Source organism: Dermacentor andersoni, unplaced genomic scaffold (assembly GCF_023375885.2).
Source record: "Dermacentor andersoni unplaced genomic scaffold, qqDerAnde1_hic_scaffold ctg00000094.1, whole genome shotgun sequence".
NCBI classification, from domain to species: Eukaryota; Metazoa; Arthropoda; class Arachnida; order Ixodida; family Ixodidae; genus Dermacentor; species Dermacentor andersoni.
In genome coordinates, this window is record NW_027314802.1 from 52,831 (window position 1) to 80,686 (window position 27,856).

Below are 27,856 nucleotides of genomic sequence, written 5' to 3' on the forward strand. Positions count from 1 at the left end.
GGTGCTTTTGGCAGAACGCGCACGTGGATTTCTACCAAACGACGTGCTAAGCATGCCGATGCTGCTCTTTTTAGCACCCGCGCACGGATTCGCGCGAAAACGCGTTTTAAGCATGCACATGCATCGTTTGGTAGACGCGGATGAAGTTTTCTGCAAAACCACAAGATGTGCATGCAAATGGTGCTTTTGGCAGAACGCGCACGTGGATTTCTACCAAACGACGTGCTAAGCATGCCGATGCTGCTCTTTTTAGCACCCGCGCACGGATTCGTGCGAAAACGCGTTTTAAGCTTGCACATGCATCTTTTGGTAGACGCGGATGAAGTTTTCTGCAAAACCACAAGATGTGCATGCAAATGGTGCTTTTGGCAGAACGCGCACGTGGATTTCTACCAAACGACGTGCTAAGCATGCCGATGCTGCTCTTTTTAGCACCCGCGCACGGATTCGTGCGAAAACACGTTTTAAGCATGCACATGCATCTTTTGGTAGACGCGGATGAAGTTTTCTGCAAAACCATATGATGTGCATGCAAATGGTGCTCTTGGCAGAACGCGCATGTGGATTTCTACCAAACGACGTGCTAAGCATGCCGATGCTGCTCTTTTTAGCACCCGCGCACGGATTTGTGCGAAAACGCGTTTTAAGCATGCACATGCATCTTTTGGTAGACGAGATTGAAGTTTTCTGCAAAACCACAAGATGTGCATGCAAATGGTGCTTTTGGCAGAACGCGCACGTGGATTTCTACCAAACGACGGGCTAAGCATGCCGATGCTGCTCTTTTTAGCACCCGCGCACGGATTCGCGCGAAAACGCGTTTTAAGCATGCACATGCATCTTTTGGTAGACGCGGATGAAGTTTTCTGCAAAACCACAAGATGTGCATGCAAATGGTGCTTTTGGCAGAACGCGCACGTGGATTTCTACCAAACGAGGTGCTAAGCATGCCGATGCTGCTCTTTTTAGCACCCGCGCACGGATTCGTGCGAAAACGCGTTTTAAGCTTGCACATGCATCTTTTGGTAGACGCGGATGAAGTTTTCTGCAAAACCACAAGATGTGCATGCAAATGGTGCTTTTGGCAGAACGCGCACGTGGATTTCTACCAAACGACGTGCTAAGCATGCCGATGCTGCTCTTTTTAGCACCCGCGCACGGATTCGTGCGAAAACACGTTTTAAGCATGCACATGCATCTTTTGGTAGACGCGGATGAAGTTTTCTGCAAAACCATATGATGTGCATGCAAATGGTGCTCTTGGCAGAACGCGCACGTGGATTTCTACCAAACGACGTGCTAAGCATGCCGATGCTGCTCTTTTTAGCACCCGCGCACGGATTTGTGCGAAAACGCGTTTTAAGCATGCACATGCATCTTTTGGTAGACGAGATTGAAGTTTTCTGCAAAACCACAAGATGTGCATGCAAATGGTGCTTTTCGCAGAACGCGCACGTGGATTTCTACCAAACAACGTGCTAAGCATGCCGATGCTGCTCTTTTTAGCACCCGCGCACGGATTCGTGCGAAAACGCGTTTTAAGCATGCACATGCATCTTTTGGTAGACGAGATTGAAGTTTTCTGCAAAACCACAAGATGTGCATGCAAATGGTGCTTTTGGCAGAACGCGCACGTGGATTTCTACCAAACAACGTGCTAAGCATGCCGATGCTGCTCTTTTTAGCACCCGCGCACGGATTTGTGCGAAAACGCGTTTTAAGCATGCACATGCATCTTTTGGTAGACGAGATTGAAGTATTCTGCAAAACCACAAGATGTGCATGCAAATGGTGCTTTTCGCAGAACGCACACGTGGATTTCTACCAAACAACGTGCTAAGCATGCCGATGCTGCTCTTTTTAGCACCCGCGCACGGATTCGTGCGAAAACGCGTTTTAAGCTTGCACATGCATCTTTTGGTAGACGCGGATGAAGTTTTCTGCAAAACCACAAGATGTGCATGCAAATGGTGCTCTTGGCAGAACGCGCACGTGGATTACTACCAAACGACGTGCTAAGCATGCCGATGCTGCTCTTTTTAGCACCCGCGCACGGATTCGTGCGAAAACGCGTTTTAAGCATGCACATGCATCTTTTGGTAGACGAGATTGAAGTTTTCTGCAAAACCACAAGATGTGCATGCAAATGGTGCTTTTCGCAGAACGCGCACGTGGATTTCTACCAAACAACGTGCTAAGCATGCCGATGCTGCTCTTTTTAGCACCCGCGCACGGATTCGTGCGAAAACGCGTTTTAAGCATGCACATGCATCTTTTGGTAGACGAGATTGAAGTTTTCTGCAAAACCACAAGATGTGCATGCAAATGGTGCTTTTGGCAGAACGCGCACGTGGATTTCTACCAAACGACGTGCTAAGCATGCCGATGCTGCTCTTTTTAGCACCCGCGCACGGATTCGCGCGAAAACGCGTTTTAAGCATGCACATGCATCGTTTGGTAGACGCGGATGAAGTTTTCTGCAAAACCACAAGATGTGCATGCAAATGGTGCTTTTGGCAGAACGCGCACGTGGATTTCTATCAAACGACGTGCTAAGCATGCCGATGCTGCTCTTTTTAGCACCCGCGCACGGATTCGTGCGAAAACGCGTTTTAAGCTTGCACATGCATCTTTTGGTAGACGCGGATGAAGTTTTCTGCAAAACCACAAGATGTGCATGCAAATGGTGCTTTTGGCAGAACGCGCACGTGGATTTCTACCAAACGACGTGCTAAGCATGCCGATGCTGCTCTTTTTAGCACCCGCGCGCGGATTCGTGCGAAAACACGTTTTAAGCATGCACATGCATCTTTTGGTAGACGCGGATGAAGTTTTCTGCAAAACCATATGATGTGCATGCAAATGGTGCTCTTGGCAGAACGCGCACGTGGATTTCTACCAAACGACGTGCTAAGCATGCCGATGCTGCTCTTTTTAGCACCCGCGCACGGATTTGTGCGAAAACGCGTTTTAAGCATGCACATGCATCTTTTGGTAGACGAGATTGAAGTTTTCTGCAAAACCACAAGATGTGCATGCAAATGGTGCTTTTCGCAGAACGCGCACGTGGATTTCTACCAAACAACGTGCTAAGCATGCCGATGCTGCTCTTTTTAGCACCCGCGCACGGATTCGTGCGATAACGCGTTTTAAGCATGCACATGCATCTTTTGGTAGACGAGATTGAAGTTTTCTGCAAAACCACAAGATGTGCATGCAAATGGTGCTTTTGGCAGAACGCGCACGTGGATTTCTACCAAACGACGTGCTAAGCATGCCGATGCTGCTCTTTTTAGCACCCGCGCACGGATTCGCGCGAAAACGCGTTTTAAGCATGCACATGCATCTTTTGGTAGACGCGGATGAAGTTTTCTGCAAAACCACAAGATGTGCATGCAAATGGTGCTTTTGGCAGAACGCGCACGTGGATTTCTACCAAACGACGTGCTAAGCATGCCGATGCTGCTCTTTTTAGCACCCGCGCACGGATTTGTGCGAAAACGCGTTTTAAGCATGCACATGCATCTTTTGGTAGACGAGATTGAAGTTTTCTGCAAAACCACAACATGTGCATGCAAATGGTGCTTTTCGCAGAACGCGCACGTGGATTTCTACCAAACAACGTGCTAAGCATGCCGATGCTGCTCTTTTTAGCACCCGCGCACGGATTCGTGCGAAAACGCGTTTTAAGCTTGCACATGCATCTTTTGGTAGACGCGGATGAAGTTTTCTGCAAAACCACAAGATGTGCATGCAAATGGTGCTTTTCGCAGAACGCGCACGTGGATTTCTACCAAACAACGTGCTAAGCATGCCGATGCTGCTCTTTTTAGCACCCGCGCACGGATTCGTGCGAAAACGCGTTTTAAGCATGCACATGCATCTTTTGGTAGACGAGATTGAAGTTTTCTGCAAAACCACAAGATGTGCATGCAAATGGTGCTTTTGGCAGAACGCGCACGTGGATTTCTACCAAACGACGTGCTAAGCATGCCGATGCTGCTCTTTTTAGCACCCGCGCACGGATTCGCGCGAAAACGCGTTTTAAGCATGCACATGCATCTTTTGGTAGACGAGATTGAAGTTTTCTGCAAAACCATAAGATGTGCATGCAAATGGTGCTTTTCGCAGTACGCGCACGTGGATTTCTACCAAACAACGTGCTAAGCATGCCGATGCTGCTCTTTTTAGCACCCGCGCACGGATTCGTGCGAAAACGCGTTTTAAGCATGCACATGCATCTTTTGGTAGACGAGATTGAAGTTTTCTGCAAAACCACAAGATGTGCATGCAAATGGTGCTTTTCGCAGAACGCCCACGTGGATTTCTACCAAACAACGTGCTAAGCATGCCGATGCTGCTCTTTTTAGCACCCGCGCACGGATTTGTGCGAAAACGCGTTTTAAGCATGCACATGCATCTTTTGGTAGACGAGATTGAAGTTTTCTGCAAAACCATAAGATGTGCATGCAAATGGTGCTTTTCGCAGAACGCGCACGTGGATTTCTACCAAACAACGTGCTAAGCATGCCGATGCTGCTCTTTTTAGCACCCGCGCACGGATTCGTGCGAAAACGCGTTTTAAGCATGCACATGCATCTTTTGGTAGACGAGATTGAAGTTTTCTGCAAAACCACAAGATGTGCATGCAAATGGTGCTTTTCGCAGAACGCCCACGTGGATTTCTACCAAACAACGTGCTAAGCATGCCGATGCTGCTCTTTTTAGCACCCGCGCACGGATTTGTGCGAAAACGCGTTTTAAGCATGCACATGCATCTTTTGGTAGACGAGATTGAAGTTTTCTGCAAAACCATAAGATGTGCATGCAAATGGTGCTTTTCGCAGTACGCGCACGTGGATTTCTACCAAACAACGTGCTAAGCATGCCGATGCTGCTCTTTTTAGCACCCGCGCACGGATTCGTGCGAAAACGCGTTTTAAGCATGCACATGCATCTTTTGGTAGACGAGATTGAAGTTTTCTGCAAAACCACAAGATGTGCATGCAAATGGTGCTTTTGGCAGAACGCGCACGTGGATTTCTACCAAACGACGTGCTAAGCATGCCGATGCTGCTCTTTTTAGCACCCGCGCACGGATTCGCGCGAAAACGCGTTTTAAGCATGCACATGCATCGTTTGGTAGACGCGGATGAAGTTTTCTGCAAAACCACAAGATGTGCATGCAAATGGTGCTTTTGGCAGAACGCGCACGTGGATTTCTACCAAACGACGTGTTAAGCATGCCGATGCTGCTCTTTTTAGCACCCGCGCACGGATTTGTGCGAAAACGCGTTTTAAGCATGCACATGCATCTTTTGGTAGACGAGATTGAAGTTTTCTGCAAAACCACAAGATGTGCATGCAAATGGTGCTTTTCGCAGAACGCGCACGTGGATTTCTACCAAACAACGTGCTAAGCATGCCGATGCTGCTCTTTTTAGCACCCGCGCACGGATTCGTGCGAAAACGCGTTTTAAGCTTGCACATGCATCTTTTGGTAGACGCGGATGAAGTTTTCTGCAAAACCACAAGATGTGCATGCAAATGGTGCTTTTGGCAGAACGCGCACGTGGATTTCTACCAAACGACGTGTTAAGCATGCCGATGCTGCTCTTTTTAGCACCCGCGCACGGATTTGTGCGAAAACGCGTTTTAAGCATGCACATGCATCTTTTGGTAGACGAGATTGAAGTTTTCTGCAAAACCACAAGATGTGCATGCAAATGGTGCTTTTCGCAGAACGCGCACGTGGATTTCTACCAAACAACGTGCTAAGCATGCCGATGCTGCTCTTTTTAGCACCCGCGCACGGATTCATGCGAAAACGCGTTTGAAGCATGCACATGCATCTTTTGGTAGACGCGGATGAAGTTTTCTGCAAAACCACAAGATGTGCATGCAAATGGTGCTCTTGGCAGAACGCGCACGTGGATTTCTACCAAACGACGTGCTAACCATGCCGATGCTGCTCTTTTTAGCACCCGCGCACGGATTTGTGCGAAAACGCGTTTTAAGCATGCACATGCATCTTTTGGTAGACGAGATTGAAGTTTTCTGCAAAACCACAAGATGTGCATGCAAATGGTGCTTTTCGCAGAACGCGCACGTGGATTTCTACCAAACAACGTGCTAAGCATGCCGATGCTGCTCTTTTTAGCACCCGCGCACGGATTCGCGCGAAAACGCGTTTTAAGCATGCACATGCATCTTTTGGTAGACGAGATTGAAGTTTTCTGTAAAACCACAAGATGTGCATGCAAATGGTGCTTTTCGCAGAACGCGCACGTGGATTTCTACCAAACAACGTGCTAAGCATGCCGATGCTGCTCTTTTTAGCACCCGCGCACGGATTCGTGCGAAAACGCGTTTTAAGCATGCACATGCATCTTTTGGTAGACGAGATTGAAGTTTTCTGCAAAACCACAAGATGTGCATGCAAATGGTGCTTTTCGCAGAACGCACACGTGGATTTCTACCAAACAACGTGCTAAGCATGCCGATGCTGCTCTTTTTAGCACCCGCGCACGGATTCGTGCGAAAACGCGTTTTAAGCATGCACATGCATCTTTTGGTAGACGAGATCGAAGTTTTCTGCAAAACCACAAGATGTGCATGCAAATGGTGCTTTTGGCAGAACGCGCACGTGGATTTCTACCAAACAACGTGCTAAGCATGCCGATGCTGCTCTTTTTAGCACCCGCGCACGGATTCGTGCGAAAACGCGTTTTAAGCTTGCACATGCATCTTTTGGTAGACGCGGATGAAGTTTTCTGCAAAACCACAAGATGTGCATGCAAATGGTGCTCTTGGCAGAACGCGCACGTGGATTACTACCAAACGACGTGCTAAGCATGCCGATGCTGCTCTTTTTAGCACCCGCGCACGGATTCGTGCGAAAACGCGTTTTAAGCATGCACATGCATCTTTTGGTAGACGAGATTGAAGTTTTCTGCAAAACCACAAGATGTGCATGCAAATGGTGCTTTTCGCAGAACGCGCACGTGGATTTCTACCAAACAACGTGCTAAGCATGCCGATGCTGCTCTTTTTAGCACCCGCGCACGGATTCGTGCGAAAACGCGTTTTAAGCATGCACATGCATCTTTTGGTAGACGAGATTGAAGTTTTCTGCAAAACCACAAGATGTGCATGCAAATGGTGCTTTTGGCAGAACGCGCACGTGGATTTCTACCAAACGACGTGCTAAGCATGCCGATGCTGCTCTTTTTAGCACCCGCGCACGGATTCGCGCGAAAACGCGTTTTAAGCATGCACATGCATCGTTTGGTAGACGCGGATGAAGTTTTCTGCAAAACCACAAGATGTGCATGCAAATGGTGCTTTTGGCAGAACGCGCACGTGCATTTCTACCAAACGACGTGCTAAGCATGCCGATGCTGCTCTTTTTAGCACCCGCGCACGGATTCGTGCGAAAACGCGTTTTAAGCTTGCACATGCATCTTTTGGTAGACGCGGATGAAGTTTTCTGCAAAACCACAAGATGTGCATGCAAATGGTGCTTTTGGCAGAACGCGCACGTGGATTTCTACCAAACGACGTGCTAAGCATGCCGATGCTGCTCTTTTTAGCACCCGCGCACGGATTCGTGCGAAAACACGTTTTAAGCATGCAAATGCATCTTTTGGTAGACGCGGATGAAGTTTTCTGCAAAACCATATGATGTGCATGCAAATGGTGCTCTTGGCAGAACGCGCACTTGGATTTCTACCAAACGACGTGCTAAGCATGCCGATGCTGCTCTTTTTAGCACCCGCGCACGGATTTGTGCGAAAACGCGTTTTAAGCATGCACATGCATCTTTTGGTAGACGAGATTGAAGTTTTCTCCAAAACCACAAGATGTGCATGCAAATGGTGCTTTTCGCAGAACGCGCACGTGGATTTCTACCAAACAACGTGCTAAGCATGCCGATGCTGCTCTTTTTAGCACCCGCGCACGGTTTCGTGCGAAAACGCGTTTTAAGCATGCACATGCATCTTTTGGTAGACGAGATTGAAGTTTTCTGCAAAACCACAAGATCTGCATGCAAATGGTGCTTTTGGCAGAACGCGCACGTGGATTTCTACCAAACAACGTGCTAAGCATGCCGATGCTGCTCTTTTTAGCACCCGCGCACGGATTTGTGCGAAAATGCGTTTTAAGCATGCACATGCATCTTTTGGTAGACGAGATTGAAGTTTTCTGCAAAACCACAAGATGTGCATGCAAATGGTGCTTTTCGCAGAACGCACACGTCGATTTCTACCAAACAACGTGCTAAGCATGCCGATGCTGCTCTTTTTAGCACCCGCGCACGGATTCGTGCGAAAACGCGTTTTAAGCTTGCACATGCATCTTTTGGTAGACGCGGATGAAGTTTTCTGCAAAACCACAAGATGTGCATGCAAATGGTGCTCTTGGCAGAACGCGCACGTGGATTACTACCAAACGACGTGCTAAGCATGCCGATGCTGCTCTTTTTAGCACCCGCGCACGGATTCGTGCGAAAACGCGTTTTAAGCATGCACATGCATCTTTTGGTAGACGAGATTGAAGTTTTCTGCAAAACCACAAGATGTGCATGCAAATGGTGCTTTTGGCAGAACGCGCACGTGGATTTCTACCAAACGACGTGCTAAGCATGCCGATGCTGCTCTTTTTAGCACCCGCGCACGGATTCGCGCGAAAACGCGTTTTAAGCATGCACATGCATCGTTTGGTAGACGCGGATGAAGTTTTCTGCAAAACCACAAGATGTGCATGCAAATGGTGCTTTTGGCAGAACGCGCACGTGGATTTCTACCAAACGACGTGCTAAGCATGCCGATGCTGCTCTTTTTAGCACCCGCGCACGGATTCGTGCGAAAACGCGTTTTAAGCTTGCACATGCATCTTTTGGTAGACGCGGATGAAGTTTTCTGCAAAACCACAAGATGTGCATGCAAATGGTGCTTTTGGCAGAACGCGCACGTGGATTTCTACCAAACGACGTGCTAAGCATGCCGATGCTGCTCTTTTTAGCACCCGCGCACGGATTCGTGCGAAAACACGTTTTAAGCATGCACATGCATCTTTTGGTAGACGCGGATGAAGTTTTCTGCAAAACCATATGATGTGCATGCAAATGGTGCTCTTGGCAGAACGCGCATGTGGATTTCTACCAAACGACGTGCTAAGCATGCCGATGCTGCTCTTTTTAGCACCCGCGCACGGATTTGTGCGAAAACGCGTTTTAAGCATGCACATGCATCTTTTGGTAGACGAGATTGAAGTTTTCTGCAAAACCACAAGATGTGCATGCAAATGGTGCTTTTGGCAGAACGCGCACGTGGATTTCTACCAAACGACGGGCTAAGCATGCCGATGCTGCTCTTTTTAGCACCCGCGCACGGATTCGCGCGAAAACGCGTTTTAAGCATGCACATGCATCTTTTGGTAGACGCGGATGAAGTTTTCTGCAAAACCACAAGATGTGCATGCAAATGGTGCTTTTGGCAGAACGCGCACGTGGATTTCTACCAAACGAGGTGCTAAGCATGCCGATGCTGCTCTTTTTAGCACCCGCGCACGGATTCGTGCGAAAACGCGTTTTAAGCTTGCACATGCATCTTTTGGTAGACGCGGATGAAGTTTTCTGCAAAACCACAAGATGTGCATGCAAATGGTGCTTTTGGCAGAACGCGCACGTGGATTTCTACCAAACGACGTGCTAAGCATGCCGATGCTGCTCTTTTTAGCACCCGCGCACGGATTCGTGCGAAAACACGTTTTAAGCATGCACATGCATCTTTTGGTAGACGCGGATGAAGTTTTCTGCAAAACCATATGATGTGCATGCAAATGGTGCTCTTGGCAGAACGCGCACGTGGATTTCTACCAAACGACGTGCTAAGCATGCCGATGCTGCTCTTTTTAGCACCCGCGCACGGATTTGTGCGAAAACGCGTTTTAAGCATGCACATGCATCTTTTGGTAGACGCGGATGAAGTTTTCTGCAAAACCATATGATGTGCATGCAAATGGTGCTCTTGGCAGAACGCGCATGTGGATTTCTACCAAACGACGTGCTAAGCATGCCGATGCTGCTCTTTTTAGCACCCGCGCACGGATTTGTGCGAAAACGCGTTTTAAGCATGCACATGCATCTTTTGGTAGACGAGATTGAAGTTTTCTGCAAAACCACAAGATCTGCATGCAAATGGTGCTTTTGGCAGAACGCGCACGTGGATTTCTACCAAACAACGTGCTAAGCATGCCGATGCTGCTCTTTTTAGCACCCGCGCACGGATTTGTGCGAAAATGCGTTTTAAGCATGCACATGCATCTTTTGGTAGACGAGATTGAAGTTTTCTGCAAAACCACAAGATGTGCATGCAAATGGTGCTTTTCGCAGAACGCACACGTGGATTTCTACCAAACAACGTGCTAAGCATGCCGATGCTGCTCTTTTTAGCACCCGCGCACGGATTCGTGCGAAAACGCGTTTTAAGCTTGCACATGCATCTTTTGGTAGACGCGGATGAAGTTTTCTGCAAAACCACAAGATGTGCATGCAAATGGTGCTCTTGGCAGAACGCGCACGTGGATTACTACCAAACGACGTGCTAAGCATGCCGATGCTGCTCTTTTTAGCACCCGCGCACGGATTCGTGCGAAAACGCGTTTTAAGCATGCACATGCATCTTTTGGTAGACGAGATTGAAGTTTTCTGCAAAACCACAAGATGTGCATGCAAATGGTGCTTTTGGCAGAACGCGCACGTGGATTTCTACCAAACGACGTGCTAAGCATGCCGATGCTGCTCTTTTTAGCACCCGCGCACGGATTCGCGCGAAAACGCGTTTTAAGCATGCACATGCATCGTTTGGTAGACGCGGATGAAGTTTTCTGCAAAACCACAAGATGTGCATGCAAATGGTGCTTTTGGCAGAACGCGCACGTGGATTTCTACCAAACGACGTGCTAAGCATGCCGATGCTGCTCTTTTTAGCACCCGCGCACGGATTCGTGCGAAAACGCGTTTTAAGCTTGCACATGCATCTTTTGGTAGACGCGGATGAAGTTTTCTGCAAAACCACAAGATGTGCATGCAAATGGTGCTTTTGGCAGAACGCGCACGTGGATTTCTACCAAACGACGTGCTAAGCATGCCGATGCTGCTCTTTTTAGCACCCGCGCACGGATTCGTGCGAAAACACGTTTTAAGCATGCACATGCATCTTTTGGTAGACGCGGATGAAGTTTTCTGCAAAACCATATGATGTGCATGCAAATGGTGCTCTTGGCAGAACGCGCATGTGGATTTCTACCAAACGACGTGCTAAGCATGCCGATGCTCTTTTTAGCACCCGCGCACGGATTTGTGCGAAAACGCGTTTTAAGCATGCACATGCATCTTTTGGTAGACGAGATTGAAGTTTTCTGCAAAACCACAAGATGTGCATGCAAATGGTGCTTTTGGCAGAACGCGCACGTGGATTTCTACCAAACGACGGGCTAAGCATGCCGATGCTGCTCTTTTTAGCACCCGCGCACGGATTCGCGCGAAAACGCGTTTTAAGCATGCACATGCATCTTTTGGTAGACGCGGATGAAGTTTTCTGCAAAACCACAAGATGTGCATGCAAATGGTGCTTTTGGCAGAACGCGCACGTGGATTTCTACCAAACGAGGTGCTAAGCATGCCGATGCTGCTCTTTTTAGCACCCGCGCACGGATTCGTGCGAAAACGCGTTTTAAGCTTGCACATGCATCTTTTGGTAGACGCGGATGAAGTTTTCTGCAAAACCACAAGATGTGCATGCAAATGGTGCTTTTGGCAGAACGCGCACGTGGATTTCTACCAAACGACGTGCTAAGCATGCCGATGCTGCTCTTTTTAGCACCCGCGCACGGATTCGTGCGAAAACACGTTTTAAGCATGCACATGCATCTTTTGGTAGACGCGGATGAAGTTTTCTGCAAAACCATATGATGTGCATGCAAATGGTGCTCTTGGCAGAACGCGCACGTGGATTTCTACCAAACGACGTGCTAAGCATGCCGATGCTGCTCTTTTTAGCACCCGCGCACGGATTTGTGCGAAAACGCGTTTTAAGCATGCACATGCATCTTTTGGTAGACGAGATTGAAGTTTTCTGCAAAACCACAAGATGTGCATGCAAATGGTGCTTTTCGCAGAACGCGCACGTGGATTTCTACCAAACAACGTGCTAAGCATGCCGATGCTGCTCTTTTTAGCACCCGCGCACGGATTCGTGCGAAAACGCGTTTTAAGCATGCACATGCATCTTTTGGTAGACGAGATTGAAGTTTTCTGCAAAACCACAAGATGTGCATGCAAATGGTGCTTTTGGCAGAACGCGCACGTGGATTTCTACCAAACAACGTGCTAAGCATGCCGATGCTGCTCTTTTTAGCACCCGCGCACGGATTTGTGCGAAAACGCGTTTTAAGCATGCACATGCATCTTTTGGTAGACGAGATTTAAGTATTCTGCAAAACCACAAGATGTGCATGCAAATGGTGCTTTTCGCAGAACGCACACGTGGATTTCTACCAAACAACGTGCTAAGCATGCCGATGCTGCTCTTTTTAGCACCCGCGCACGGATTCGTGCGAAAACGCGTTTTAAGCTTGCACATGCATCTTTTGGTAGACGCGGATGAAGTTTTCTGCAAAACCACAAGATGTGCATGCAAATGGTGCTCTTGGCAGAACGCGCACGTGGATTACTACCAAACGACGTGCTAAGCATGCCGATGCTGCTCTTTTTAGCACCCGCGCACGGATTCGTGCGAAAACGCGTTTTAAGCATGCACATGCATCTTTTGGTAGACGAGATTGAAGTTTTCTGCAAAACCACAAGATGTGCATGCAAATGGTGCTTTTCGCAGAACGCGCACGTGGATTTCTACCAAACAACGTGCTAAGCATGCCGATGCTGCTCTTTTTAGCACCCGCGCACGGATTCGTGCGAAAACGCGTTTTAAGCATGCACATGCATCTTTTGGTAGACGAGATTGAAGTTTTCTGCAAAACCACAAGATGTGCATGCAAATGGTGCTTTTGGCAGAACGCGCACGTGGATTTCTACCAAACGACGTGCTAAGCATGCCGATGCTGCTCTTTTTAGCACCCGCGCACGGATTCGCGCGAAAACGCGTTTTAAGCATGCACATGCATCGTTTGGTAGACGCGGATGAAGTTTTCTGCAAAACCACAAGATGTGCATGCAAATGGTGCTTTTGGCAGAACGCGCACGTGGATTTCTATCAAACGACGTGCTAAGCATGCCGATGCTGCTCTTTTTAGCACCCGCGCACGGATTCGTGCGAAAACGCGTTTTAAGCTTGCACATGCATCTTTTGGTAGACGCGGATGAAGTTTTCTGCAAAACCACAAGATGTGCATGCAAATGGTGCTTTTGGCAGAACGCGCACGTGGATTTCTACCAAACGACGTGCTAAGCATGCCGATGCTGCTCTTTTTAGCACCCGCGCGCGGATTCGTGCGAAAACACGTTTTAAGCATGCACATGCATCTTTTGGTAGACGCGGATGAAGTTTTCTGCAAAACCATATGATGTGCATGCAAATGGTGCTCTTGGCAGAACGCGCACGTGGATTTCTACCAAACGACGTGCTAAGCATGCCGATGCTGCTCTTTTTAGCACCCGCGCACGGATTTGTGCGAAAACGCGTTTTAAGCATGCACATGCATCTTTTGGTAGACGAGATTGAAGTTTTCTGCAAAACCACAAGATGTGCATGCAAATGGTGCTTTTCGCAGAACGCGCACGTGGATTTCTACCAAACAACGTGCTAAGCATGCCGATGCTGCTCTTTTTAGCACCCGCGCACGGATTCGTGCGATAACGCGTTTTAAGCATGCACATGCATCTTTTGGTAGACGAGATTGAAGTTTTCTGCAAAACCACAAGATGTGCATGCAAATGGTGCTTTTGGCAGAACGCGCACGTGGATTTCTACCAAACGACGTGCTAAGCATGCCGATGCTGCTCTTTTTAGCACCCGCGCACGGATTCGCGCGAAAACGCGTTTTAAGCATGCACATGCATCTTTTGGTAGACGCGGATGAAGTTTTCTGCAAAACCACAAGATGTGCATGCAAATGGTGCTTTTGGCAGAACGCGCACGTGGATTTCTACCAAACGACGTGCTAAGCATGCCGATGCTGCTCTTTTTAGCACCCGCGCACGGATTTGTGCGAAAACGCGTTTTAAGCATGCACATGCATCTTTTGGTAGACGAGATTGAAGTTTTCTGCAAAACCACAACATGTGCATGCAAATGGTGCTTTTCGCAGAACGCGCACGTGGATTTCTACCAAACAACGTGCTAAGCATGCCGATGCTGCTCTTTTTAGCACCCGCGCACGGATTCGTGCGAAAACGCGTTTTAAGCTTGCACATGCATCTTTTGGTAGACGCGGATGAAGTTTTCTGCAAAACCACAAGATGTGCATGCAAATGGTGCTTTTCGCAGAACGCGCACGTGGATTTCTACCAAACAACGTGCTAAGCATGCCGATGCTGCTCTTTTTAGCACCCGCGCACGGATTCGTGCGAAAACGCGTTTTAAGCATGCACATGCATCTTTTGGTAGACGAGATTGAAGTTTTCTGCAAAACCACAAGATGTGCATGCAAATGGTGCTTTTGGCAGAACGCGCACGTGGATTTCTACCAAACGACGTGCTAAGCATGCCGATGCTGCTCTTTTTAGCACCCGCGCACGGATTCGCGCGAAAACGCGTTTTAAGCATGCACATGCATCTTTTGGTAGACGAGATTGAAGTTTTCTGCAAAACCATAAGATGTGCATGCAAATGGTGCTTTTCGCAGTACGCGCACGTGGATTTCTACCAAACAACGTGCTAAGCATGCCGATGCTGCTCTTTTTAGCACCCGCGCACGGATTCGTGCGAAAACGCGTTTTAAGCATGCACATGCATCTTTTGGTAGACGAGATTGAAGTTTTCTGCAAAACCACAAGATGTGCATGCAAATGGTGCTTTTCGCAGAACGCCCACGTGGATTTCTACCAAACAACGTGCTAAGCATGCCGATGCTGCTCTTTTTAGCACCCGCGCACGGATTTGTGCGAAAACGCGTTTTAAGCATGCACATGCATCTTTTGGTAGACGAGATTGAAGTTTTCTGCAAAACCATAAGATGTGCATGCACATGGTGCTTTTCGCAGAACGCGCACGTGGATTTCTACCAAACAACGTGCTAAGCATGCCGATGCTGCTCTTTTTAGCACCCGCGCACGGATTCGTGCGAAAACGCGTTTTTAAGCATGCACATGCATCTTTTGGTAGACGAGATTGAAGTTTTCTGCAAAACCACAAGATGTGCATGCAAATGGTGCTTTTCGCAGAACGCCCACGTGGATTTCTACCAAACAACGTGCTAAGCATGCCGATGCTGCTCTTTTTAGCACCCGCGCACGGATTTGTGCGAAAACGCGTTTTAAGCATGCACATGCATCTTTTGGTAGACGAGATTGAAGTTTTCTGCAAAACCATAGGATGTGCATGCAAATGGTGCTTTTCGCAGTACGCGCACGTGGATTTCTACCAAACAACGTGCTAAGCATGCCGATGCTGCTCTTTTTAGCACCCGCGCACGGATTCGTGCGAAAACGCGTTTTAAGCATGCACATGCATCTTTTGGTAGACGAGATTGAAGTTTTCTGCAAAACCACAAGATGTGCATGCAAATGGTGCTTTTGGCAGAACGCGCACGTGGATTTCTACCAAACGACGTGCTAAGCATGCCGATGCTGCTCTTTTTAGCACCCGCGCACGGATTCGCGCGAAAACGCGTTTTAAGCATGCACATGCATCGTTTGGTAGACGCGGATGAAGTTTTCTGCAAAACCACAAGATGTGCATGCAAATGGTGCTTTTGGCAGAACGCGCACGTGGATTTCTACCAAACGACGTGTTAAGCATGCCGATGCTGCTCTTTTTAGCACCCGCGCACGGATTTGTGCGAAAACGCGTTTTAAGCATGCACATGCATCTTTTGGTAGACGAGATTGAAGTTTTCTGCAAAACCACAAGATGTGCATGCAAATGGTGCTTTTCGCAGAACGCGCACGTGGATTTCTACCAAACAACGTGCTAAGCATGCCGATGCTGCTCTTTTTAGCACCCGCGCACGGATTCGTGCGAAAACGCGTTTTAAGCTTGCACTTGCATCTTTTGGTAGACGCGGATGAAGTTTTCTGCAAAACCACAAGATGTGCATGCAAATGGTGCTTTTGGCAGAACGCGCACGTGGATTTCTACCAAACGACGTGTTAAGCATGCCGATGCTGCTCTTTTTAGCACCCGCGCACGGATTTGTGCGAAAACGCGTTTTAAGCATGCACATGCATCTTTTGGTAGACGAGATTGAAGTTTTCTGCAAAACCACAAGATGTGCATGCAAATGGTGCTTTTCGCAGAACGCGCACGTGGATTTCTACCAAACAACGTGCTAAGCATGCCGATGCTGCTCTTTTTAGCACCCGCGCACGGATTCGTGCGAAAACGCGTTTTAAGCTTGCACATGCATCTTTTGGTAGACGCGGATGAAGTTTTCTGCAAAACCATATGATGTGCATGCAAATGGTGCTCTTGGCAGAACGCGCACTTGGATTTCTACCAAACGACGTGCTAAGCATGCCGATGCTGCTCTTTTTAGCACCCGCGCACGGATTTGTGCGAAAACGCGTTTTAAGCATGCACATGCATCTTTTGGTAGACGACATTGAAGTTTTCTGCAAAACCACAAGATGTGCATGCAAATGGTGCTTTTCGCAGAACGCGCACGTGGATTTCTACCAAACAACGTGCTAAGCATGCCGATGCTGCTCTTTTTAGCACCCGCGCACGGATTCGTGCGAAAACGCGTTTTAAGCATGCACATGCATCTTTTGGTAGACGAGATTGAAGTTTTCTGCAAAACCACAAGATGTGCATGCAAATGGTGCTTTTGGCAGAACGCGCACGTGGATTTCTACCAAACAACGTGCTAAGCATGCCGATGCTGCTCTTTTTAGCACCCGCGCACGGATTTGTGCGAAAACGCGTTTTAAGCATGCACATGCATCTTTTGGTAGACGAGATTGAAGTTTTCTGCAAAACCACAAGATGTGCATGCAAATGGTGCTTTTCGCAGAACGCACACGTGGATTTCTACCAAACAACGTGCTAAGCATGCCGATGCTGCTCTTTTTAGCACCCGCGCACGGATTCGTGCGAAAACGCGTTTTAAGCTTGCACATGCATCTTTTGGTAGACGCGGATGAAGTTTTCTGCAAAACCACAAGATGTGCATGCAAATGGTGCTCTTGGCAGAACGCGCACGTGGATTACTACCAAACGACGTGCTAAGCATGCCGATGCTGCTCTTTTTAGCACCCGCGCACGGATTCGTGCGAAAACGCGTTTTAAGCATGCACATGCATCTTTTGGTAGACGAGATTGAAGTTTTCTGCAAAACCACAAGATGTGCATGCAAATGGTGCTTTTCGCAGAACGCGCACGTGGATTTCTACCAAACAACGTGCTAAGCATGCCGATGCTGCTCTTTTTAGCACCCGCGCACGGATTCGTGCGAAAACGCGTTTTAAGCATGCACATGCATCTTTTGGTAGACGAGATTGAAGTTTTCTGCAAAACCACAAGATGTGCATGCAAATGGTGCTTTTGGCAGAACGCGCACGTGGATTTCTACCAAACGACGTGCTAAGCATGCCGATGCTGCTCTTTTTAGCACCCGCGCACGGATTCGCGCGAAAACGCGTTTTAAGCATGCACATGCATCGTTTGGTAGACGCGGATGAAGTTTTCTGCAAAACCACAAGGTGTGCATGCAAATGGTGCTTTTGGCAGAACGCGCACGTGGATTTCTACCAAACGACGTGCTAAGCATGCCGATGCTGCTCTTTTTAGCACCCGCGCACGGATTCGTGCGAAAACGCGTTTTAAGCTTGCACATGCATCTTTTGGTAGACGCGGATGAAGTTTTCTGCAAAACCACAAGATGTGCATGCAAATGGTGCTTTTGGCAGAACGCGCACGTGGATTTCTACCAAACGACGGGCTAAGCATGCCGATGCTGCTCTTTTTAGCACCCGCGCACGGATTCGCGCGGAAAACGCGTTTTAAGCATGCACATGCATCTTTTGGTAGACGCGGATGAAGTTTTCTGCAAAACCACAAGATGTGCATGCAAATGGTGCTTTTGGCAGAACGCGCACGTGGATTTCTACCAAACGAGGTGCTAAGCATGCCGATGCTGCTCTTTTTAGCACCCGCGCACGGATTCGTGCGAAAACGCGTTTTAAGCTTGCACATGCATCTTTTGGTAAACGCGGATGAAGTTTTCTGCAAAACCACAAGATGTGCATGCAAATGGTGCTTTTGGCAGAACGCGCACGTGGATTTCTACCAAACAACGTGCTAAGCATGCCGATGCTGCTCTTTTTAGCACCCGCGCACGGATTCGTGCGAAAACGCGTTTTAAGCATGCACATGCATCTTTTGGTAGACGAGATTGAAGTTTTCTGCAAAACCACAAGATGTGCATGCAAATGGTGCTTTTCGCAGAACGCGCACGTGGATTTCTACCAAACAACGTGCTAAGCATGCCGATGCTGCTCTTTTTAGCACCCGCGCACGGATTCGTGCGAAAACGCGTTTTAAGCATGCACATGCATCTTTTGGTAGACGAGATTGAAGTTTTCTGCAAAACCACAAGATGTGCATGCAAATGGTGCTTTTGGCAGAACGCGCACGTGGATTTCTACCAAACGACGTGCTAAGCATGCCGATGCTGCTCTTTTTAGCACCCGCGCACGGATTCGCGCGAAAACGCGTTTTAAGCATGCACATGCATCGTTTGGTAGACGCGGATGAAGTTTTCTGCAAAACCACAAGGTGTGCATGCAAATGGTGCTTTTGGCAGAACGCGCACGTGGATTTCTACCAAACGACGTGCTAAGCATGCCGATGCTGCTCTTTTTAGCACCCGCGCACGGATTCGTGCGAAAACGCGTTTTAAGCTTGCACATGCATCTTTTGGTAGACGCGGATGAAGTTTTTTGCAAAACCACAAGATGTGCATGCAAATGGTGCTTTTGGCAGAACGCGCACGTGGATTTCTACCAAACGACGGGCTAAGCATGCCGATGCTGCTCTTTTTAGCACCCGCGCACGGATTCGCGCGAAAACGCGTTTTAAGCATGCACATGCATCTTTTGGTAGACGCGGATGAAGTTTTCTGCAAAACCACAAGATGTGCATGCAAATGGTGCTTTTGGCAGAACGCGCACGTGGATTTCTACCAAACGAGGTGCTAAGCATGCCGATGCTGCTCTTTTTAGCACCCGCGCACGGATTCGTGCGAAAACGCGTTTTAAGCTTGCACATGCATCTTTTGGTAAACGCGGATGAAGTTTTCTGCAAAACCACAAGATGTGCATGCAAATGGTGCTTTTGGCAGAACGCGCACGTGGATTTCTACCAAACGACATGCTAAGCATGCCGATGCTGCTCTTTTTTGCACCCGCGCACGTATTCGTGCGAAAACACGTTTTAAGCATGCACATGCATCTTTTGGTAGACGCGGATGAAGTTTTCTGCAAAACCATATGATGTGCATGCAAATGGTGCTCTTGGCAGAACGCGCACGTGGATTTCTACCAAACGACGTGCTAAGCATGCCGATGCTGCTCTTTTTAGCACCCGCGCACGGATTTGTGCGAAAACGCGTTTTAAGCATGCACATGCATCTTTTGGTAGACGAGATTGAAGTTTTCTGCAAAACCACAAGATGTGCATGCAAATGGTGCTTTTCGCAGAACGCGCACGTGGATTTCTACCAAACAACGTGCTAAGCATGCCGATGCTGCTCTTTTTAGCACCCGCGCACGGATTCGTGCGAAAACGCGTTTTAAGCATGCACATGCATCTTTTGGTACACGTGATTGAAGTTTTCTGCAAAACCACAAGATGTGCATGCAAATGGTGCTTTTGGCAGAACGCGCACGTGGATTTCTACCAAACAACGTGCTAAGCATGCCGATGCTGCTCTTTTTAGCACCCGCGCACGGATTTGTGCGAAAACGCGTTTTAAGCATGCACATGCATCTTTTGGTAGACGAGATTGAAGTTTTCTGCAAAACCACAAGATGTGCATGCAAATGGTGCTTTTCGCAGAACGCACACGTGGATTTCTACCAAACAACGTGCTAAGCATGCCGATGCTGCTCTTTTTAGCCCCCGCGCACGGATTCGTGCGAAAACGCGTTTTAAGCTTGCACATGCATCTTTTGGTAGACGCGGATGAAGTTTTCTGCAAAACCACAAGATGTGCATGCAAATGGTGCTCTTGGCAGAACGCGCACGTGGATTACTACCAAACGACGTGCTAAGCATGCCGATGCTGCTCTTTTTAGCACCCGCGCACGGATTCGTGCGAAAACGCGTTTTAAGCATGCACATGCATCTTTTGGTAGACGAGATTGAAGTTTTCTGCAAAACCACAAGATGTGCATGCAAATGGTGCTTTTCGCAGAACGCGCACGTGGATTTCTACCAAACAACGTGCTAAGCATGCCGATGCTGCTCTTTTTAGCACCCGCGCACGGATTCGTGCGAAAACGCGTTTTAAGCATGCACATGCATCTTTTGGTAGACGAGATTGAAGTTTTCTGCAAAACCACAAGATGTGCATGCAAATGGTGCTTTTGGCAGAACGCGCACGTGGATTTCTACCAAACGACGTGCTAAGCATGCCGATGCTGCTCTTTTTAGCACCCGCGCACGGATTCGCGCGAAAACGCGTTTTAAGCATGCACATGCATCGTTTGGTAGACGCGGATGAAGTTTTCTGCAAAACCACAAGATGTGCATGCAAATGGTGCTTTTGGCAGAACGCGCACGTGGATTTCTATCAAACGACGTGCTAAGCATGCCGATGCTGCTCTTTTTAGCACCCGCGCACGGATTCGTGCGAAAACGCGTTTTAAGCTTGCACATGCATCTTTTGGTAAACGCGGATGAAGTTTTCTGCAAAACCACAAGATGTGCATGCAAATGGTGCTTTTGGCAGAACGCGCACGTGGATTTCTACCAAACGACATGCTAAGCATGCCGATGCTGCTCTTTTTAGCACCCGCGCACGTATTCGTGCGAAAACACGTTTTAAGCATGCACATGCATCTTTTGGTAGACGCGGATGAAGTTTTCTGCAAAACCATATGATGTGCATGCAAATGGTGCTCTTGGCAGAACGCGCACGTGGATTTCTACCAAACGACGTGCTAAGCATGCCGATGCTGCTCTTTTTAGCACCCGCGCACGGATTTGTGCGAAAACGCGTTTTAAGCATGCACATGCATCTTTTGGTAGACGAGATTGAAGTTTTCTGCAAAACCACAAGATGTGCATGCAAATGGTGCTTTTCGCAGAACGCGCACGTGGATTTCTACCAAACAACGTGCTAAGCATGCCGATGCTGCTCTTTTTAGCACCCGCGCACGGATTCGTGCGAAAACGCGTTTTAAGCATGCACATGCATCTTTTGGTACACGTGATTGAAGTTTTCTGCAAAACCACAAGATGTGCATGCAAATGGTGCTTTTGGCAGAACGCGCACGTGGATTTCTACCAAACAACGTGCTAAGCATGCCGATGCTGCTCTTTTTAGCACCCGCGCACGGATTTGTGCGAAAACGCGTTTTAAGCATGCACATGCATCTTTTGGTAGACGAGATTGAAGTTTTCTGCAAAACCACAAGATGTGCATGCAAATGGTGCTTTTCGCAGAACGCACACGTGGATTTCTACCAAACAACGTGCTAAGCATGCCGATGCTGCTCTTTTTAGCCCCCGCGCACGGATTCGTGCGAAAACGCGTTTTAAGCTTGCACATGCATCTTTTGGTAGACGCGGATGAAGTTTTCTGCAAAACCACAAGATGTGCATGCAAATGGTGCTCTTGGCAGAACGCGCACGTGGATTACTACCAAACGACGTGCTAAGCATGCCGATGCTGCTCTTTTTAGCACCCGCGCACGGATTCGTGCGAAAACGCGTTTTAAGCATGCACATGCATCTTTTGGTAGACGAGATTGAAGTTTTCTGCAAAACCACAAGATGTGCATGCAAATGGTGCTTTTCGCAGAACGCGCACGTGGATTTCTACCAAACAACGTGCTAAGCATGCCGATGCTGCTCTTTTTAGCACCCGCGCACGGATTCGTGCGAAAACGCGTTTTAAGCATGCACATGCATCTTTTGGTAGACGAGATTGAAGTTTTCTGCAAAACCACAAGATGTGCATGCAAATGGTGCTTTTGGCAGAACGCGCACGTGGATTTCTACCAAACGACGTGCTAAGCATGCCGATGCTGCTCTTTTTAGCACCCGCGCACGGATTCGCGCGAAAACGCGTTTTAAGCATGCACATGCATCGTTTGGTAGACGCGGATGAAGTTTTCTGCAAAACCACAAGATGTGCATGCAAATGGTGCTTTTGGCAGAACGCGCACGTGGATTTCTATCAAACGACGTGCTAAGCATGCCGATGCTGCTCTTTTTAGCACCCGCGCACGGATTCGTGCGAAAACGCGTTTTAAGCTTGCACATGCATCTTTTGGTAGACGCGGATGAAGTTTTCTGCAAAACCACAAGATGTGCATGCAAATGGTGCTTTTGGCAGAACGCGCACGTGGATTTCTACCAAACGACGTGCTAAGCATGCCGATGCTGCTCTTTTTAGCACCCGCGCACGGATTCGTGCGAAAACACGTTTTAAGCATGCACATGCATCTTTTGGTAGACGCGGATGAAGTTTTCTGCAAAACCATATGATGTGCATGCAAATGGTGCTCTTGGCAGAACGCGCACGTGGATTTCTACCAAACGACGTGCTAAGCATGCCGATGCTGCTCTTTTTAGCACCCGCGCACGGATTTGTGCGAAAACGCGTTTTAAGCATGCACATGCATCTTTTGGTAGACGAGATTGAAGTTTTCTGCAAAACCACAAGATGTGCATGCAAATGGTGCTTTTCGCAGAACGCGCACGTGGATTTCTACCAAACAACGTGCTAAGCATGCCGATGCTGCTCTTTTTAGCACCCGCGCACGGATTCGCGCGAAAACGCGTTTTAAGCATGCACATGCATCTTTTGGTAGACGCGGATGAAGTTTTCTGCAAAACCACAAGATGTGCATGCAAATGGTGCTTTTGGCAGAACGCGCACGTGGATTTCTACCAAACGACGTGCTAAGCATGCCGATGCTGCTCTTTTTAGCACCCGCGCACGGATTTGTGCGAAAACGCGTTTTAAGAATGCACATGCATCTTTTGGTAGACGAGATTGAAGTTTTCTGCAAAACCACAACATGTGCATGCAAATGGTGCTTTTCGCAGAACGCGCACGTGGATTTCTACCAAACAACGTGCTAAGCATGCCGATGCTGCTCTTTTTAGCACCCGCGCACGGATTCGTGCGAAAACGCGTTTTAAGCATGCACATGCATCTTTTGGTAGACGCGGATGAAGTTTTCTGCAAAACCACAAGATGTGCATGCAAATGGTGCTTTTGGCAGAACGCGCACGTGGATTTCTACCAAACGACGTGCTAAGCATGCCGATGCTGCTCTTTTTAGCACCCGCGCACGGATTCGTGCGAAAACGCGTTTGAAGCATGCACATGCATCTTTTGGTAGACGCGGATGAAGTTTTCTGCAAAACCACAAGATGTGCATGCAAATGGTGCTCTTGGCAGAACGCGCACGTGGATTTCTACCAAACGACGTGCTAAGCATGCCGATGCTGCTCTTTTTAGCACCCGCGCACGGATTTGTGCGAAAACGCGTTTTAAGCATGCACATGCATCTTTTGGTAGACGAGATTGAAGTTTTCTGCAAAACCACAAGATGTGCATGCAAATGGTGCTTTTCGCAGAACGCGCACGTGGATTTCTACCAAACAACGTGCTAAGCATGCCGATGCTGCTCTTTTTAGCACCCGCGCACGGATTCGTGCGAAAACGCGTTTTAAGCATGCACATGCATCTTTTGGTAGACGAGATTGAAGTTTTCTGTAAAACCACAAGATGTGCATGCAAATGGTGCTTTTCGCAGAACGCGCACGTGGATTTCTACCAAACAACGTGCTAAGCATGCCGATGCTGCTCTTTTTAGCACCCGCGCACGGATTCGTGCGAAAACGCGTTTTAAGCATGCACATGCATCTTTTGGTAGACGAGATTGAAGTTTTCTGCAAAACCACAAGATGTGCATGCAAATGGTGCTTTTCGCAGAACGCACACGTGGATTTCTACCAAACAACGTGCTAAGCATGCCGATGCTGCTCTTTTTAGCACCCGCGCACGGATTCGTGCGAAAACGCGTTTTAAGCATGCACATGCATCTTTTGGTAGACGAGATCGAAGTTTTCTGCAAAACCACAAGATGTGCATGCAAATGGTGCTTTTGGCAGAACGCGCACGTGGATTTCTACCAAACAACGTGCTAAGCATGCCGATGCTGCTCTTTTTAGCACCCGCGCACGGATTCGTGCGAAAACGCGTTTTAAGCTTGCACATGCATCTTTTGGTAGACGCGGATGAAGTTTTCTGCAAAACCACAAGATGTGCATGCAAATGGTGCTTTTCGCAGAACGCGCACGTGGATTTCTACCAAACAACGTGCTAAGCATGCCGATGCTGCTCTTTTTAGCACCCGCGCACGGATTCGTGCGAAAACGCGTTTTAAGCATGCACATGCATCTTTTGGTAGACGAGATTGAAGTTTTCTGCAAAACCACAAGATGTGCATGCAAATGGTGCTTTTGGCAGAACGCGCACGTGGATTTCTACCAAACGACGTGCTAAGCATGCCGATGCTGCTCTTTTTAGCACCCGCGCACGGATTCGCGCGAAAACGCGTTTTAAGCATGCACATGCATCGTTTGGTAGACGCGGATGAAGTTTTCTGCAAAACCACAAGATGTGCATGCAAATGGTGCTTTTGGCAGAACGCGCACGTGCATTTCTACCAAACGACGTGCTAAGCATGCCGATGCTGCTCTTTTTAGCACCCGCGCACGGATTCGTGCGAAAACGCGTTTTAAGCTTGCACATGCATCTTTTGGTAGACGCGGATGAAGTTTTCTGCAAAACCACAAGATGTGCATGCAAATGGTGCTTTTGGCAGAACGCGCACGTGGATTTCTACCAAACGACGTGCTAAGCATGCCGATGCTGCTCTTTTTAGCACCCGCGCACGGATTCGTGCGAAAACACGTTTTAAGCATGCAAATGCATCTTTTGGTAGACGCGGATGAAGTTTTCTGCAAAACCATATGATGTGCATGCAAATGGTGCTCTTGGCAGAACGCGCACTTGGATTTCTACCAAACGACGTGCTAAGCATGCCGATGCTGCTCTTTTTAGCACCCGCGCACGGATTTGTGCGAAAACGCGTTTTTAAGCATGCACATGCATCTTTTGGTAGACGAGATTGAAGTTTTCTCTAAAACCACAAGATGTGCATGCAAATGGTGCTTTTCGCAGAACGCGCACGTGGATTTCTACCAAACAACGTGCTAAGCATGCCGATGCTGCTCTTTTTAGCACCCGCGCACGGATTCGTGCGAAAACGCGTTTTAAGCATGCACATGCATCTTTTGGTAGACGAGATTGAAGTTTTCTGCAAAACCACAAGATGTGCATGCAAATGGTGCTTTTCGCAGAACGCGCACGTGGATTTCTACCAAACAACGTGCTAAGCATGCCGATGCTGCTCTTTTTAGCACCCGCGCACGGATTCGTGCGAAAACGCGTTTTAAGCATGCACATGCATCTTTTGGTAGACGAGATTGAAGTTTTCTGCAAAACCACAAGATGTGCATGCAAATGGTGCTTTTGGCAGAACGCGCACGTGGATTTCTACCAAACGACGTGCTAAGCATGCCGATGCTGCTCTTTTTAGCACCCGCGCACGGATTCGCGCGAAAACGCGTTTTAAGCATGCACATGCATCGTTTGGTAGACGCGGATGAAGTTTTCTGCAAAACCACAAGATGTGCATGCAAATGGTGCTTTTGGCAGAACGCGCACGTGGATTTCTATCAAACGACGTGCTAAGCATGCCGATGCTGCTCTTTTTAGCACCCGCGCACGGATTCGTGCGAAAACGCGTTTTAAGCTTGCACATGCATCTTTTGGTAGACGCGGATGAAGTTTTCTGCAAAACCACAAGATGTGCATGCAAATGGTGCTTTTGGCAGAACGCGCACGTGGATTTCTACCAAACGACGTGCTAAGCATGCCGATGCTGCTCTTTTTAGCACCCGCGCGCGGATTCGTGCGAAAACACGTTTTAAGCATGCACATGCATCTTTTGGTAGACGCGGATGAAGTTTTCTGCAAAACCATATGATGTGCATGCAAATGGTGCTCTTGGCAGAACGCGCACGTGGATTTCTACCAAACGACGTGCTAAGCATGCCGATGCTGCTCTTTTTAGCACCCGCGCACGGATTTGTGCGAAAACGCGTTTTAAGCATGCACATGCATCTTTTGGTAGACGAGATTGAAGTTTTCTGCAAAACCACAAGATGTGCATGCAAATGGTGCTTTTCGCAGAACGCGCACGTGGATTTCTACCAAACAACGTGCTAAGCATGCCGATGCTGCTCTTTTTAGCACCCGCGCACGGATTCGTGCGAAAACGCGTTTTAAGCATGCACATGCATCTTTTGGTAGACGAGATTGAAGTTTTCTGCAAAACCACAAGATGTGCATGCAAATGGTGCTTTTGGCAGAACGCGCACGTGGATTTCTACCAAACAACGTGCTAAGCATGCCGATGCTGCTCTTTTTAGCACCCGCGCACGGATTTGTGCGAAAACGCGTTTTAAGCATGCACATGCATCTTTTGGTAGACGAGATTGAAGTATTCTGCAAAACCACAAGATGTGCATGCAAATGGTGCTTTTCGCAGAACGCACACGTGGATTTCTACCAAACAACGTGCTAAGCATGCCGATGCTGCTCTTTTTAGCACCCGCGCACGGATTCGTGCGAAAACGCGTTTTAAGCTTGCACATGCATCTTTTGGTAGACGCGGATGAAGTTTTCTGCAAAACCACAAGATGTGCATGCAAATGGTGCTCTTGGCAGAACGCGCACGTGGATTACTACCAAACGACGTGCTAAGCATGCCGATGCTGCTCTTTTTAGCACCCGCGCACGGATTCGTGCGAAAACGCGTTTTAAGCATGCACATGCATCTTTTGGTAGACGAGATTGAAGTTTTCTGCAAAACCACAAGATGTGCATGCAAATGGTGCTTTTCGCAGAACGCGCACGTGGATTTCTACCAAACAACGTGCTAAGCATGCCGATGCTGCTCTTTTTAGCACCCGCGCACGGATTCGTGCGAAAACGCGTTTTAAGCATGCACATGCATCTTTTGGTAGACGCGGATGAAGTTTTCTGCAAAACCACAAGATGTGCATGCAAATGGTGCTTTTGGCAGAACGCGCACGTGGATTTCTACCAAACGACGTGCTAAGCATGCCGATGCTGCTCTTTTTAGCACCCGCGCACGGATTCGTGCGAAAACACGTTTGAAGCATGCACATGCATCTTTTGGTAGACGCGGATGAAGTTTTCTGCAAAACCACAAGATGTGCATGCAAATGGTGCTCTTGGCAGAACGCGCACGTGGATTTCTACCAAACGACGTGCTAAGCATGCCGATGCTGCTCTTTTTAGCACCCGCGCACGGATTTGTGCGAAAACGCGTTTTAAG